General features: G+C 45.5%; 1 protein-coding gene across 4 annotated transcripts in view; it reads left to right on the forward strand.

Moving 5' to 3' along the window:
- Window positions 1–5,791: 5,791 nt before the first annotated feature.
- The window catches only part of cdc42 (cell division cycle 42), a 31,937-nt gene continuing 23,630 nt past the window's right edge, over window positions 5,792–14,098 (forward strand). For 2 of the 4 annotated variants that reach the window (XM_038773679.1, XM_038773676.1), the window contains exon 1: window positions 5,792–5,906. The gene's annotated coding sequence lies outside the window, so the exon portion shown is untranslated. Of the gene's footprint in view, window positions 5,907–6,003; window positions 6,026–7,128; window positions 7,183–14,098 lie in introns of those variants that run through there. The other 2 variants (XM_038773678.1, XM_038773677.1) reach the window with 2 other exon arrangements.

The raw sequence follows: 14,098 nt of genomic DNA on the forward strand, positions 1-14,098 counted from the left end.
CAGTCCCTGTCTCTTGAAGTACAATGCCTGGAACCCACATGACTCCGTAACCGAAATTTTGGATCTGCACCGCGTCGCCGGATGAAAAACGGCAAAAGGGCGAATGCCTGCCTGAGTCCAATTTGGACGATTCCTGCCCACGATTATTGCTGCCAATGTCTGGCAATTCGAGACTCAGACGTGTGCGTAGGAGCTGCCCCATGAGCAACTCTGATGGCACCACTCTGATGGCATGCGTAGTCTGTGATAGAAAAGGAAACAGTTCGGACGTGTCTCGAGGGAACCTGTAGCCTGTTTCTGCATCACCCGCTTGAATGTCTGGACCGTTCGATGTTGGGTGGTACAGTCTGGTGCGGACGTTGCAAATCCTGTTCGTCCATGAAAAGGTCACAAATTCTGCGCTGGTGAACGCCATCCTGTTGTCTGAGACAAGGACATGTGATATGCCGTGCGTGCTAAACGTCTGTCGGGGCCGCTCAATCGTGGCCTTGGAGGTCGTCGGTAGCATTCGGTGAACGTTCGTCCATTTCGAGTGGGCATTCACCAGGATCAGGAACATCGAGCCCTGGAAAGGGCCGGCAAAATTGATGTGAAACCGAGACCAAGGTCTCCCTGGCCATTCCCAAGGGTGGAGTGGTACTGCTGGCGGAAGCTTCTGGTGTTCCTGGCAAGGCCTGCGCTGCTGGCCGAGCTTCTCAATATTGGTGTCGATGTCTGACCACCATACGTAGCTGTGGGCTAGAATTTTCCTTTTAGATACCCCCGGGTGACCGTCATGGAGGTCCTGCAAAATGGGGTCGCGACCCTTCATCGGCTGGGGTAGCTGACTCAGGGCTTCTGCCTGAGGGATCTTCGTCCAGGGTCGGTGTACCAACACATACTCATAAGCTGCCAACAGTAAAACCCATCGCTGAATCCGTGCGGACATGACAGGAAGGACTGCCCAATCCTCTTTGAACAACCCCAGTAAATCCGTCAATACTGTGAACGCATTCCCGTAAATGTCTCAATGGAACTTTTTAACTGCAAACACCATGGGCAAATCTTCCTTCTCGATTTGGACGTAACTTCACTTAGCTGCAGTAAGAGTCTGAGATGCAAATGTGATGGTCCGTTCCGTCGTCCATTCAGTGAGCCAAGATTGCTCCGACGCCATAACAGCGTCACAGGTGACTATCCACGGTTAGGCAAGGTCGAAGTGCGTGAGCAGTGAAAAAGAGAGCTGTTTCTTTATCTCGGTAACTGCTGCCAGCTGTGGTGAACCCCATGTTCATGTCTGACCCTTCTTCAGCAAACGTTGCAGGGGGCCAACAGGGTCGTGAAGTTCGGGATGAACTTCCCGGATTCGTTTATGAAACCGAGGAATGAACAGAGTTTTGTCGGGCCGTCTGGAACAGGGGCCTGTCAAATTACCCGCACCTTGATTTTGACGGGGTGAAGGCCGCTTCGGTCCACGCAGTAACCGACGGCAACCACCAAGGATCCGGCAATTGCCAATGGTTCACAGGTATAGGTGGCTAATCCAAGTGTCTGCCCTGCATGGATCCCCGATTGGATCAAATTGAAAGTGCAGTGGTTGACAATGGAAACTGTAGCTCAGTACTAATCAAGATCGGGAGGCCATTTATGAGGAGCGTGACTCATATTAGTGCTACCCATGGTGCAGCAATGCAATCAGCTGTTGGCAGTTGTATGCGGTCTTGTCCACAAAAAATGTTTGAGCTTGGGAAGAGCGGTCATACCTGGCAGGGCAGTGAGAGGGCACACCATCTCTCAAGCACCTCTCACCATGGTTCCGTTGGCCATATGTGTTTCCGTTTCGGTGGTCCGAGTCGGGGGGAAAACGTCCTTCTAGAATCCAAGCCCCTCCGATGTAGGTCCGGCTCTCGGCAGTTACCCCCTTCCCCCCCCAGGGTGGGGTTGGGATTACCTGACCGAGAAGCCGGTCCTCTGTGGGTGATTGAACGCCTAGACTGAGGCCCTCCATGCCCTGTAACTCCTGCATGCCTTGCTCTTGCAGGATCGAGCTATTTTGATTGCCCTTTTCAGGTCCAGTCGTGGTTTAGCTAATAGTTTTCTCTGATTTGCCGCGTTGCGGATACCACAAACCAGCCTGTCTTGCAGCGTTTCGGACAGTGATGTTCTGAATTCGCAGAACTCTGCAAGCTTCTGCAGGCAGGCCAAAAATTCCTTCACGCATTCCCCCAGTGCCTGGGCGGCAGTGTGGAAACGGAAGCGCTGAATGATAATGGGTGGCCTGGGTTGAAATGTTCACCCACCAATGCGACTGAGCCCATTAATGACCGTGTCCGGTGCATCGGGGTATGTCAGGCTGTACGCGGCAGCTTCACAAGCTGTGAGGAGTAAACTGAGTGGCACTCAGCCCCAAGGACGGCATTGAAGTGAAAAAAATATATTGCACTCTCTCCATGGGTGGCACGGTAGCACAGTGGTTAGCACTGTTTCTTCACAGCTCCAGGGTTCCAGGTTCGATTACCATCTTGGGTCACTGTCTGTGCGGAGTCTGCACATTCTCCCCATGTCTTTGTGGGTTTCATCCGGGTGCTCCGGTTTCCTCCCACAGTCCAAAGATGTGCAAGTTAGGCGGATTGGCCATGCTAAATTGCCCCTTCGTGTCCAAAAAGGTTGGGCGGGATTACTGGGATGGAGTGGAGGTATGGGCTTGTGTAGGGTGTTCTTTCCAGGGACCAGTGCAGACTCGATGGGCTGAATGGCCTCCTTCCTAACATGTGAATTCTATGATATTGTGACCAGTCACCGTACCTACATCAGGAATCTCCAACTTTCCGATGTGTGGCCTGTCCGCCGTCGCTAAGGCGGCCTCCTGAAGCGTATGAAAAATGGCCCGCGTTCTGAGAAGATGGCACCGTCGGCAGCCCCACTTTAATCCTTGTTGCCAGTGTAAGATCCAGAGAGAACGACCACAAGGAAACGATGATGAAAGTAATGAAAGTTTTAATTACACAATAAACGATGATATACAACTCCACTCCCCGAAGGGTCTCCCGTCCCGACCAACATCCGGGTTGGGTTTTTCATGCCCGGTAGGCTTCGCTTGTTCAGGGAAAGCTCCGCCTCTCTTAACAGGGAAGTTCGTATTCATCCGAGTTCAGGGCAAACCTGACAGTCCACACTCTCATGAAAGTTACAACAATGTCCCTTGCAAGTTTCCTTTCATAATCCCTTTTAGTAGCTCTTATAAGCTGCTTTGTGACCCTGTGCTGGTCTTTGTACCTAACCCATTCATTCGGATCTGTGCTATGTTTTACATTTTTGTAAGCCCTTTCTTTTAGTTTTGTGCTGTACCTAACCTCTTTAGTTGTCCTTGGCTGTCTTTTGGTGAAGTGGACCTTTTCCTCTCAGGGGTATATTCTTGCTCTGTATCTCGTTAAATGTTTCTTTAAATATTCTCCAAACGATCTTCAGTCTTTTGACCCATGAACAGATCTTCCCAGTTTATGGTGGACAGTCTCTGTCTCATACCCAAGTCTAAAATTCTAGTCTGAAACATACTTTTCACTTTCAAGCGTGATACTGAATTCAATGTTGTGATCAGTATTTGATAAATGTTCTGACAACACCAGGTTAAAGTCCAACAGGTTTGTTTCAAATCACTAGCTTTCGGAGCACTGCTCCTTCCGAAAGCTAGTGATTTGAAACAAACCTGTTGGACTTTTACCTGGTGTTGTAAGACTTCTTACTGTTCTCATCCCTGTCCAACGCCGGCATCTCCACATCATCACGTTCGCGCAAGTTAGGCTACTAAATAAATTGGGCTCATTACTCTTAATTAAATCTAATCCTGCCTCCCCGTTGTTGCATCTAGAACATATTGCTGCAGGAATTATTCTGGACACATTCCAGGAATTCACTACCTTTCCAATAGGTGCTTGTTTGCCTCTCCCAATCTTTGTGTAAGTTAAAATCCCCCATTAATACTACTCTGCCTTTGCTACCACTTGCCTAATTTCTGCCTTTATACAATCTAGCACCTCAGAGCTGGTACCAGGGGATCAATACACAACACCCATTACAGATTTAGATCCATAAAAGTTCCACCCGTATGATCTCCACTGGATGCTTTCCCCTCATTATATCCTCCCTCACACTGAAGTAATAGTATTTCTAATCAGATCCACTCTCCTGATCCCTGATACATTCTACTGATATCTGATACATGCTGCTGATCCTTGATCCTCTCTCTTGATCCCTGTTCCACTCTCTTTAAACTCTGGTCTACTCTTATCCACTCCTTGATCTCTGATCCATTCTCTGATCTACGATCCTCTCTCTGATCCACTCTCTGATTCCCAATCCACTCATCTGATCTCTGATCCACTCACCTGATCTTGGATCCACTCACCTGTTCCCTGACCCATTCTGATCCCCGGGCATTCCCTGATCTCTGATTCACTGTCCTGATCCCTGATCTACTCATTGATCTCTGATGCTCTCCCTGAGACAACCTATTGATCTCAGATCTACTCTCCCAATCCTTGATCCACTCTCCTGAGCTCTGATCCACTTTCTTGATCCCTGATCCATTCCCCGATCTCTGATTTCCACGCTCCCCCCCCCCCCCCCCCCCCCGATCCACTCTACTGATGCCTGATCCACTCTGATCCCTCACCCATTCCACAATCTCTGATCCATTCTCCTGATCTCTGATCCACTCTGACCTCTGATTCATTCTCCGATCTCTGATCCACTCCGGTCCCAGATCCACTCTGATCCCTGATCCATTCCCTGATCTTTGGTCCACTCTCCAGATCCACTTTTCTAATCTCTAATCCCTCACTCACTCTCTGATCCCTGATCCCCTCTCCTGATTCACTGTCACAATCTCTGATGCACTCATTTCCCTAACTCACTCTCTGAAAACTCTGATCCCTCACTTGCTCTCTGAACGCTCTGATCCCTCACTCACTCTCTAATCCCTCTCTCTCTCCCTGATCCATCATGGTCCCTCACTCACTCTCTGACCCCTCACACTTTCCCAGATCTATCATGATCTCTCACTCGCTCTCTGATCCCTCACTTTTACTCTGGTCCACTCTGATCCCTCACTCACTCTCTATTCCCTCACTCACTCCCTGATCACTCATTCACTCTTTAATCCCTCACTCTTACTCTGGTGCACTCTGATCCCTCATGCTCTCTGCTCCCTCACTCACTCCCTGATCACTTACTCACTCTGATCCCTCACTCACTCTCTGATCCCTCACTCTTACTCTGGTCCACTCTGATCCCTCACTCACTCTCTTTCCCCCTCCCCCTCCCTGATCACTCACTCACTCTGACCCATCACTCATTTTCTGATCCCTCACTCTTACTCTGGTCCACTCTGATCCCTCACACTCTCTGCTCCCTCACTCACTCCCTGATCATTCACTCACTCTGATCCCTCACTCTGTGCTCTCTCTCACTCCCTGATGCCTCCCTCCCTCCCTGATGCCTCACTCTCTCTGTCCCTCACTCCCTCCCTGATCACTCACTCACTCTGATCCCTCAGTCCCTCCCTGATCACTCACTCACTCTGCTCCCTCCCTGATGCCTCACTCACTCTGTCCCTCACTCCCTCCCTGATCACTCACTCACTCTGATCCCTCACTCGCTCCCTGATGCCTCACTCATTCTGTCCCTCACTCCCTCCCTGATCACTCACACTCTGCTCCCTCACTCTGCTCCCTCACTCACTCACTCCCTCCCTGATCACTCACTCTCTACTCCCTCACTCTTACTCTGATCCACTCCATTGCCTGAGGCTGACGCTGGGGGCGGGGATGGCGCGATGACGCCATGCCCCTGCCGCGGTTGAAAGCGGAGCAGGAAACCCCGTGTAGTTGCCAACGCCCGGTGGAGACGGCGCCTGTCGGGGGGAGGCGGTGAGTGAACGGGCGGTTGGGGGGAGCCGGGCTGGGCGATCTAACCCACCTCCGGTCTTCGCGAGGGAAGCTGCCGGAGGGTGGGGGTCGGTTTGTGACACCGGGCCCGGGGATTGGCGGTGAGAGCGGGGCTGGGGAAAGGGAAGCGGGTTTAATCCGGCGCCTGAGGCCTTGTTTCCCCTCCCTTCCTCTCCAGGGGAGGCCGGCTGTTGGAGCGCGGGAGCGGCGCGATCCGTTAGTTGGCGTTGGTGCAGCGCCTTCCCGGCTTGGAGAGGGATGTTCGCTCGGGCAGGCCGGGGTGGGGTAGTGCCTCCTTCCTACCCCGGCCGGGGAGGATGCAGCCTCTCGGGGAGGGAGGGGATTTTGCTGCATTTATTCTGATCCCACCAAATGCCGCAGTTTGTAGGCGGTTTCCTTGCACTGAATTCCAGCAACGACCTGACATTTAACAGCATCCCTGCCTTTTTAGAGGGATTGGAAATACTTTCCTTTAAAAATAAATTCTCAGCTGAGAATTTGGTTTCCTGTCCTAAGGTTACCAGTGACACCAGGCACCAAAGAGGAAGTTAGGAGGGTGTGATATCCAAATGATGCTCATTTTCTCTTTTTCAGACTTGTTTTTTGGAATGAAATCAATATGGGGTGGGGGTGGAATGAAATCAATGTTTGGGGGGTGTGGTAGAGAGAACCTGCAGAATAAACGAGCAGATTTGTTTTCTCGTGAATGTTATGTTTAAATGAAACGTTGGTTGCAGTCTCAATCTGGGGAGGGCTTGGATCTCTTGAGTGAGATGGTTTGGTGAAGGTACAGGAAAAGTGTTCTGTCAGCTGCTTTGAGCATTTCACTGCAGTGAGGACTGCAGAGAAACTGCGTTACTGCTGATGACAGGAGGGTACACTGGGCCACTAGACCAATTTTCTGCATAGACTGGTTGCACCTGGTGGCTGGTGTTCTGATCATTTCTGTCCATGATGGGACCTGCTTGGTCAAAATGTGAATCTGTGATGCTCATGATGGGCATGGTGCCTCTGCTGCAGAAATGTCTGAGCAGTTGTAATGTACAATATTTTGAGCAGCTGGAGTCCTCAATGTCACCATGAAGCTGTAGGTTTCCTCTTTTTATGATTCAGAAGTGAATCACCCTTGAGGTTGTGAAATTGTGCTAAGAAAAATCATCTGTCATTTCTTACTGTACTTCATTTCTATCTTTGACTGTTATAGATATTGCTTCTGGGGTTTGGAATTCTGTTCATAGGCCTGATAGCCAAGTGTCTGGTAGGTGTTGTTTTTTTATAAAAATGGTGATGAGTTGCAGTGACAGGAAGTTGGCTAATCTGGTGCAATCGAGTAAATCTTTTTTTTAAAAAAAGGCTGGGTTTAATTTTATGCTGTTTAGTGTTTTGTTATCCTGTGATTTAGTATTCTATAGCATTGTGATTAGCTTAAATCTGTGCTGTTGTGATTAGTTTAAATCAGTGCTGTTGTTTCAAATGGGGACAGAAAAGGCTGGAAATAGTCAGCAGGTCAGGCAGCAATAGTACTGGGTGACAGCAATGAGTTTTAGATTAATTGACTTTTTATCTGATCAGGTCATTGACCTGCAGCATTATCTCCTTTTGCTGCCTGATTTGCTGAGTATTACCAGCATTTTTCTCTTCAGGTTTCTGCTGTATTTTACTTTAAGTGACTTCAATTTTATTTGCGTGTCCTCGGCAGGGAATTTATCCTTGCAAAGCTTAACTAGCAAGATGATGGTGGCCTAGTGGTATTGTCACTAGACTAATAATCCCCCTTGTAGGGCAATCTAGAACAAGGGGTCACATCTAGGTTTGAGTGGTTGGAGGTTTCGAACTGAAATGATGAGGAACTACTTGCTGAGGGTGGAACTAGCTAGCCCTATAGTGCGGTGGAATCTGAGTCATTAAAATGGTTTCAAGAAGAAGATCAATATACTTCTGATACAAAACTGGTTAAAAGGATATGGGGAGCAGGTATGGTGGCATGGTAGCACAGTAGTTACTATTGTTGCTTTACCGCATCAGGGACCTGGGTTTGATTCCTGGCTTGGGCCACTCTGTGTTGAGTCATCATGTTCTCCTTGTCTGTGTGGGTTTCTTTCCACAAGTCCTGAAAGACTTGCTTGTTAGGTGAATTGGCCATTCTGAATTCTCAGTGTACCCAAACAGGTGCTGCAGTGTGGTGACTACGGGATTTTCACAGAAACTTCACTAAGTGTTAATGTAATCCTACTTGTGACACTACTAATTATTATTGAGACCAGGAAGAGATCGACCAACATCTGATTGAATGGCTGAGCAGGCTCAATGCTGAATTGCCTACTTCTCCTAATTCCTATGGTCCTAAGCTCTGGGGACCTGGATTCAAACATCACTATGAAATCTGAATTCAATAAGAATCATGCAATTAACAGTTCATTGGTTTTATGGTACGCTGGTCATTTGGGAACCAAGGGTTTTAAATGTCCTTCAGGAAGGAAATCTGCCATCCTTGTCCTGTTTGGCCTACATGTGAACCCTAACCTACAGCTGTGTGGTTGATTCTTAAATGCTCTCTGAAATAACCTAGCAAATTCAAGAGCAATTAGGATGCATGACAAATGATGGCACAGCTAGTGACTCCCACCTCCCATGAATTAATAATTTTTTAAAAATGCAAGATTTGGTGACAATTGTGTATAATAGGATAAATGGAACAAATATAGTCTTCAATGAGTTGACAAATGTGAAAAGCATCTTTGAGAAACTGTCTATTGCTTAACCTTCAATGGTCATTATGCATGCTACACCATTCAGACTATTGTTAATATTGCCTCTTTTTGTCTGACCTATTGACAGTCCCAAACCCCTTCAAATTGCCCTGCATATTTCCATCTGTTGGAATATTTATCGATTCACTTTTAGTTGTGAAAAGGATTTTAAATTTGGTTTGTGTAGCTAAAAGATTGTAGCGGTCTTGACCAAATGTCCCTTTTTTCAGAGGGTACAGACTCTGAAAGAAAGATCTTGGTGCAGAAAACTTGCTTCTGGGCCAACTTGCTAAAATTGAGAATGGATCTCCTACTTAAAATGGAGATGGTAATTGCACAATCTGAGAAGATGAGACTGTATGATGCTGCCTCTACAATTGTGAAAGCAAAAATGAAATCTTGCCTTTGTCTTTCAAGTCTTGCTTCCTGTGAGGAAATTTGCTTTGTACCTGTGGTTGAGTTTTTGGTATCTGGTTCTGAAGTTGCATCTTTATTTCTTGTCATTGTCAGCAGGGCCAGTGCAGTGTCTTTTGCCTACTTTCAAGTTTGCAGTTTGTGTTCTAGCCCATTTATTATTGGAAAGTAATGATGTAATAACAGTTATTTCTAGTTTCTAATACTGTACAAGGAACTGATCCTAAATGGGCAGAATCAGGTTAAATGTTTAAACTCAGATGGGAGCTTGAAAGTCCTGCTCCTGTGCTTCCATATTTTAATTGTAAGCTTTTTCAATGATTTGAGATTTGATGCAATGTGAAGGTTAATAGGCTGGAATCTCCCCTGTTGGTAGAATGGGGATGCAAGACAGATGGGAGTTTTTTGAGGTTGACTAGGGGAAGACTCTTGGTGATGTACATGGATTTTTCAAAAGGCATTTGATGCAGTGCCACATTGTAGGTATATGAACAAAATTCTAGCTCGTGGAATGAAAGGGAAAGTAGACACTTGGCTAAGAAATTGACTGAGTGACAGGAAATGATGAAACGCACAGTGAAAGTAGTGTTTCCCAGGGGTCACTGATGGGAACTCTTCCCGATAACCTAGACTGTGTGTACAGGGCATGATGTCAATTTGAACTTCAAAAGGACAGACATTGATGGATTGGCCAGACAAGTGATGCTCGTTCAATGCAGAGAAGTGAGGTGATCCATTTCAGCAGGAAGAATATGGAAAGACACTATTTAAAGGGGCAAACTCTGAAGGTGTAGGAACACTGGAACCTTGGGTGTACAAATCGCTGAAGGTGGCAGGCACGTTGAGAGCAGTTAAAGCATTTGGTACCCTAGGTTTTGTTAATGCAGGCATTGAGTATGAGCAAGGTGGTCATGTTGAATTTGTATAAGACACTAGTTAAGCCTCATCTGGAGTACTCTGCCCAGTTCTGGGGACCATACTTGAGGGATGTGAAGGCATTGAAGAGTAGAGATAATTCGCAAGAATGATTCGGGGATAAACAACTACACCACCAATTCGCTTAGTGAATAAAAAATAACAATTGTTTTATCTGCCTTTGTGAAATGAGTGAAGCAGAAATAACAAGCTTTTGATGCTGTGTTGGCACCAAAGCTGCGCTAGTCCACAATGCTTTTGCTGACGATGAAAAAAGGCGGGTTGGTGTTGCCTCTTTTCCAATTCCAGTGTGAGAATTGTGAATAGGAATTAGTCGATGGTTGAGCATCTTTAAATTCAAATATTTTTAAATTTTGTGGAGCATCTTTCAAAAATTAAATTTTAATTTTACAGATTCTTTTTCAGATGGGGTTTTCTGTTCATATCTTCCTGTTTCAACCTGTACAGTTGCTGACCTAGATTTTGACTGCTGCTATTCTGGGCTGGACATCCTGTCATCTTTGCATTTTGAGCATTTGCAGTTTCTTGAGCCTTTAGCACAGGGTATCATTGGTGAATTTTGCCCTGATCCCTCAACTAATGGGAGCTTGCCTACCTCAAATTAAATGCTTCCGAGACTATTTGCAGTTTTCATATGTGCTAATCTAAATGATGTATCATTTGTTGCATGACTGGCTAAAGACTTTTACAGCTGAAACCTAACAATTTGGTCTTTAAATTGGCATTGTGTTCTGTAACTTTAACTTTGCTAATACTATTATTTCTCCACTGGTGCTTGAGATACATATTGGTCGGCTGCGACCCACTCAGTAAAGCAGAATTGATTTTTATCTAGTCCTTGTTCAGTTGCCTATTCTGATTTAGATTTGGCCTGCTGTGCATATGCTGTAGTGTGTGTGTGCTTTGCTCTTGCAAAATTATATTGTTTTCCTGTTTTGATCCAAATTTTGTGGATCGGTTCTTTGGGTCTTCATAGAATCAACAGTGCAGAAGGAGGCCCATCAAGTCTGCACTGGCTCTCTAGAAAGAGCACCCTACCCAAGCTCACACCTCAACCCCACCTAACCCAAGGGCAATTTATCCTAATAACCCCACCTAACCTAAGGGCAATTTAGCATAGCCAATCCACCTAACCTGCACATCTTTGGACTGTGGGAGGAAACCGGAGCATCCAGAGGAAACTCGCGCGGACACTGAACTTGCAGACTCCACATAGATGTGACCCAAGCCGGGATTTGAACCTGGGACCCTGGAGCTGTGAAGCTGCTGTGCCACCCCATGAATGGGTTCTGTGGGTCTTCAAGGCAAGGTTGTCTGTTGAGCAGGAACTGTAATGGGTCATGTTATGTGGCTGCTTCTGGTTCAAAATTGTGGGTCATCGCACCCAGGATTAGTTGTTTCCTTCACTTGTGCCCATTTCAAATGGATCTTGCAAATACCTTGTATAGGCTTCCTATTTGTGAATTTCTCATCTTCACAAGTAGATTTTGTAACTGCTAAATGGGGATCCACAGTTAATGACCAATTTGAAGCTGGCATGTAGTGGGAACTGGCCTCCTTCATAATCTCATTAAGATTTTGCCAGTTTTGTCAATTGATTCTCTCGGCATACAGAAATGAGCTTGAAAGCACCACCGGGTTTATCTATCCTTTGCCACATTTGTTGACGCACAGTGGTTGGATTCTCCACCGACTGGAAGCCATGACTTCTTGGGAGTTTTAGGTGAGTTTTTAAGAGGGAGTACTGAAATTCTTCTGCTTTTTTGGGTGATCAAAATGAGCCATTGCTTCACTTTATATCATGATGCCTTCCTATTGTATGATGTGATCTGTCTCATTCAGCTCTTGCTTGAATGAATAGCAAATCGAACATGATAGGTTATTGATTTAATGGGGAGCAGGCAGGAGGATGTGAAACATAGCCTCCATGATAAGATGATGGAGGAGCAGACTCATGGGCTGAATGGCCTAATTCTGCTCCTGTGTCTGTGGTTTTGTGTTCCATGGGTCCTCAATGCTTTGGGAAAGGAATCATCACTTAGTTTTGACCTTGCATAAGCTTGATCACGAGCACTTCCTGTACATGCGAGATTGGGGTAGAGTGATTGCCTTTTCCAACTAGCAGGGAATTAAAGCAATTATAAAGGGGATTAAAGCCAGTTAAATGATGCTTACTGAAGATTGGTAGCCAAACCTGAGTCCTCTGATCAAGTGGTTTATCTTGAGCATTTAACCATTTACTGAGGAAGTATTGATGAGCCACCTAACAAACTATCTCATAACTATGATTTTGCACTTAACAAAGTGCTATTTTGATTTTGGCTGAACTTGGGCAGAAATTTCTGCATTTGGAATCCAGTATGTTTAGTGTCAACCCCACTCACTGCAATAGATATGGGAAATGAACTCTAGTTTACTACCTCAAACACTTTATGTCCTGCTGATCCCAAGTTTTTCTTGGAGTGAGACCCAAGCCCCATTTACATCAGTTTTGTACAGAGAATGGTTATAATTGGCAAAGCATTTTGATTCTTGTCATTGTTCAATGAAGATCAAGAAGTAACCGAGTTAACATGGGGAAAGGCAGCTATTCAATGATAACAATGTTGAAGCTCTAATTTCATACCAAGAACGTATGGTTATGGGTTGCCTCCTGTAACTTATGTGGTAAATGTGCTACTTGAAAGATCAGTAAAATGTTTACCAAATTGGTATTTTGAAATGCACTCATCCTGTATTGATATGGCAGCCCTAATGATGACTACCTGTAAATACCCATGCAAACATGGGATTTCTGGGAATTTGATTTTAGCTGAACAAATTTATTAAATGCCATTGTACACAGCCAATGAAAAATCTAGTGGTTTTGCTCTTGGTCCAGAACGGGAAAGGCAACAATAACCATTCATACAAGCTCCTTCCTTACAGCTGGTCATTATTATTATATTGTGTCTGTATCCATATTCAGGACCAAAGGATTGATATATTATTTGCAGTTTTACATGTTCCAATAAATTAGGGTGAACTGCTCAAAGTATTCTTGGTCCCCAGTTTCCCTTATCCTGCAGGTAGAGCAAGAGCTGACTACATCTTTTTTTGCAACCATCCATCACATTGTTCATGCTGCTGCATTACACTGCTGGGAAGCTTCTGATGTCCATGGGCCATATCTGTTGTGTTCAATGCAGGTGATCGCATTAATTCACACTGCTGGTAATATCACTGCTTTGCCTGGAGATGTTTTAAAAGTAGTAACAGATGAGATTATGACAGTCAAATTACTTCAATGTGGCCAGTTTGAACCCTGCTTTTAATTGCCTTGTATAATTTCCGAGTAATGGTGCAAGGGAACCATTTAATGCTGAGTTGAACATGGGCTAAGTCAAATTGTTGATTTTCAACTTTGGGAATCCACATGCTCAATTTGTCTGACAGACCAGGTGCTGTAAAGTGTGTTCTTGCACTAAATTTTCTGTTGTGTTCCCACTAGTTGGGCATTAAAAGTTCTTTTCACTTGTACTTTGATTTGTGCTGTCCAATCACAGTCGCATCTAGCAGCAATTGTTGAACAATCCATGTTTTAAGAATCCGTTGAGCTTGTGACATAGCTTGTTTATGCTTGCATACATTTTTATGATCTGCCTTGGTTGAATTGCCCAGGGGGCTGGGTTAATAGTGGCTAGCAATGCCTTGCTGACCGATCAGCACCTTTTAAAAATTATTGCAATTGTTAGAAATTTGCCATTCCTGTGTTTTCCTCCTGATGAGTCCAAGATGAATGCTCCAGCAACATGTCTCCTCAGCAGTTTTCTCAGGATGTTGGCTTTCAGTGTAGGCCACTGACACTCGGCAGCAATAAATTTTGTACACATCAGCTAACCCTTTTTTTGAAAGTTGACTTTTAAAAAAAGGTCGTCCTGGCAGCCAGCTTGGGATCTGTCCCAATCCTTTTTCTTGGTTGCAGGAGACCCACAACAGCTGATGAAATTTACATCCCACTAACCAGACAAAAGCTCATTCTACTAAGTTTTGTGGCTTGTTTAAAACCCTTTACTATTGTTCATGAATTATTAA

Source organism: Scyliorhinus canicula, chromosome 16 (genome assembly GCF_902713615.1).
Source record: "Scyliorhinus canicula chromosome 16, sScyCan1.1, whole genome shotgun sequence".
Taxonomy (NCBI): Eukaryota; Metazoa; Chordata; class Chondrichthyes; order Carcharhiniformes; family Scyliorhinidae; genus Scyliorhinus; species Scyliorhinus canicula.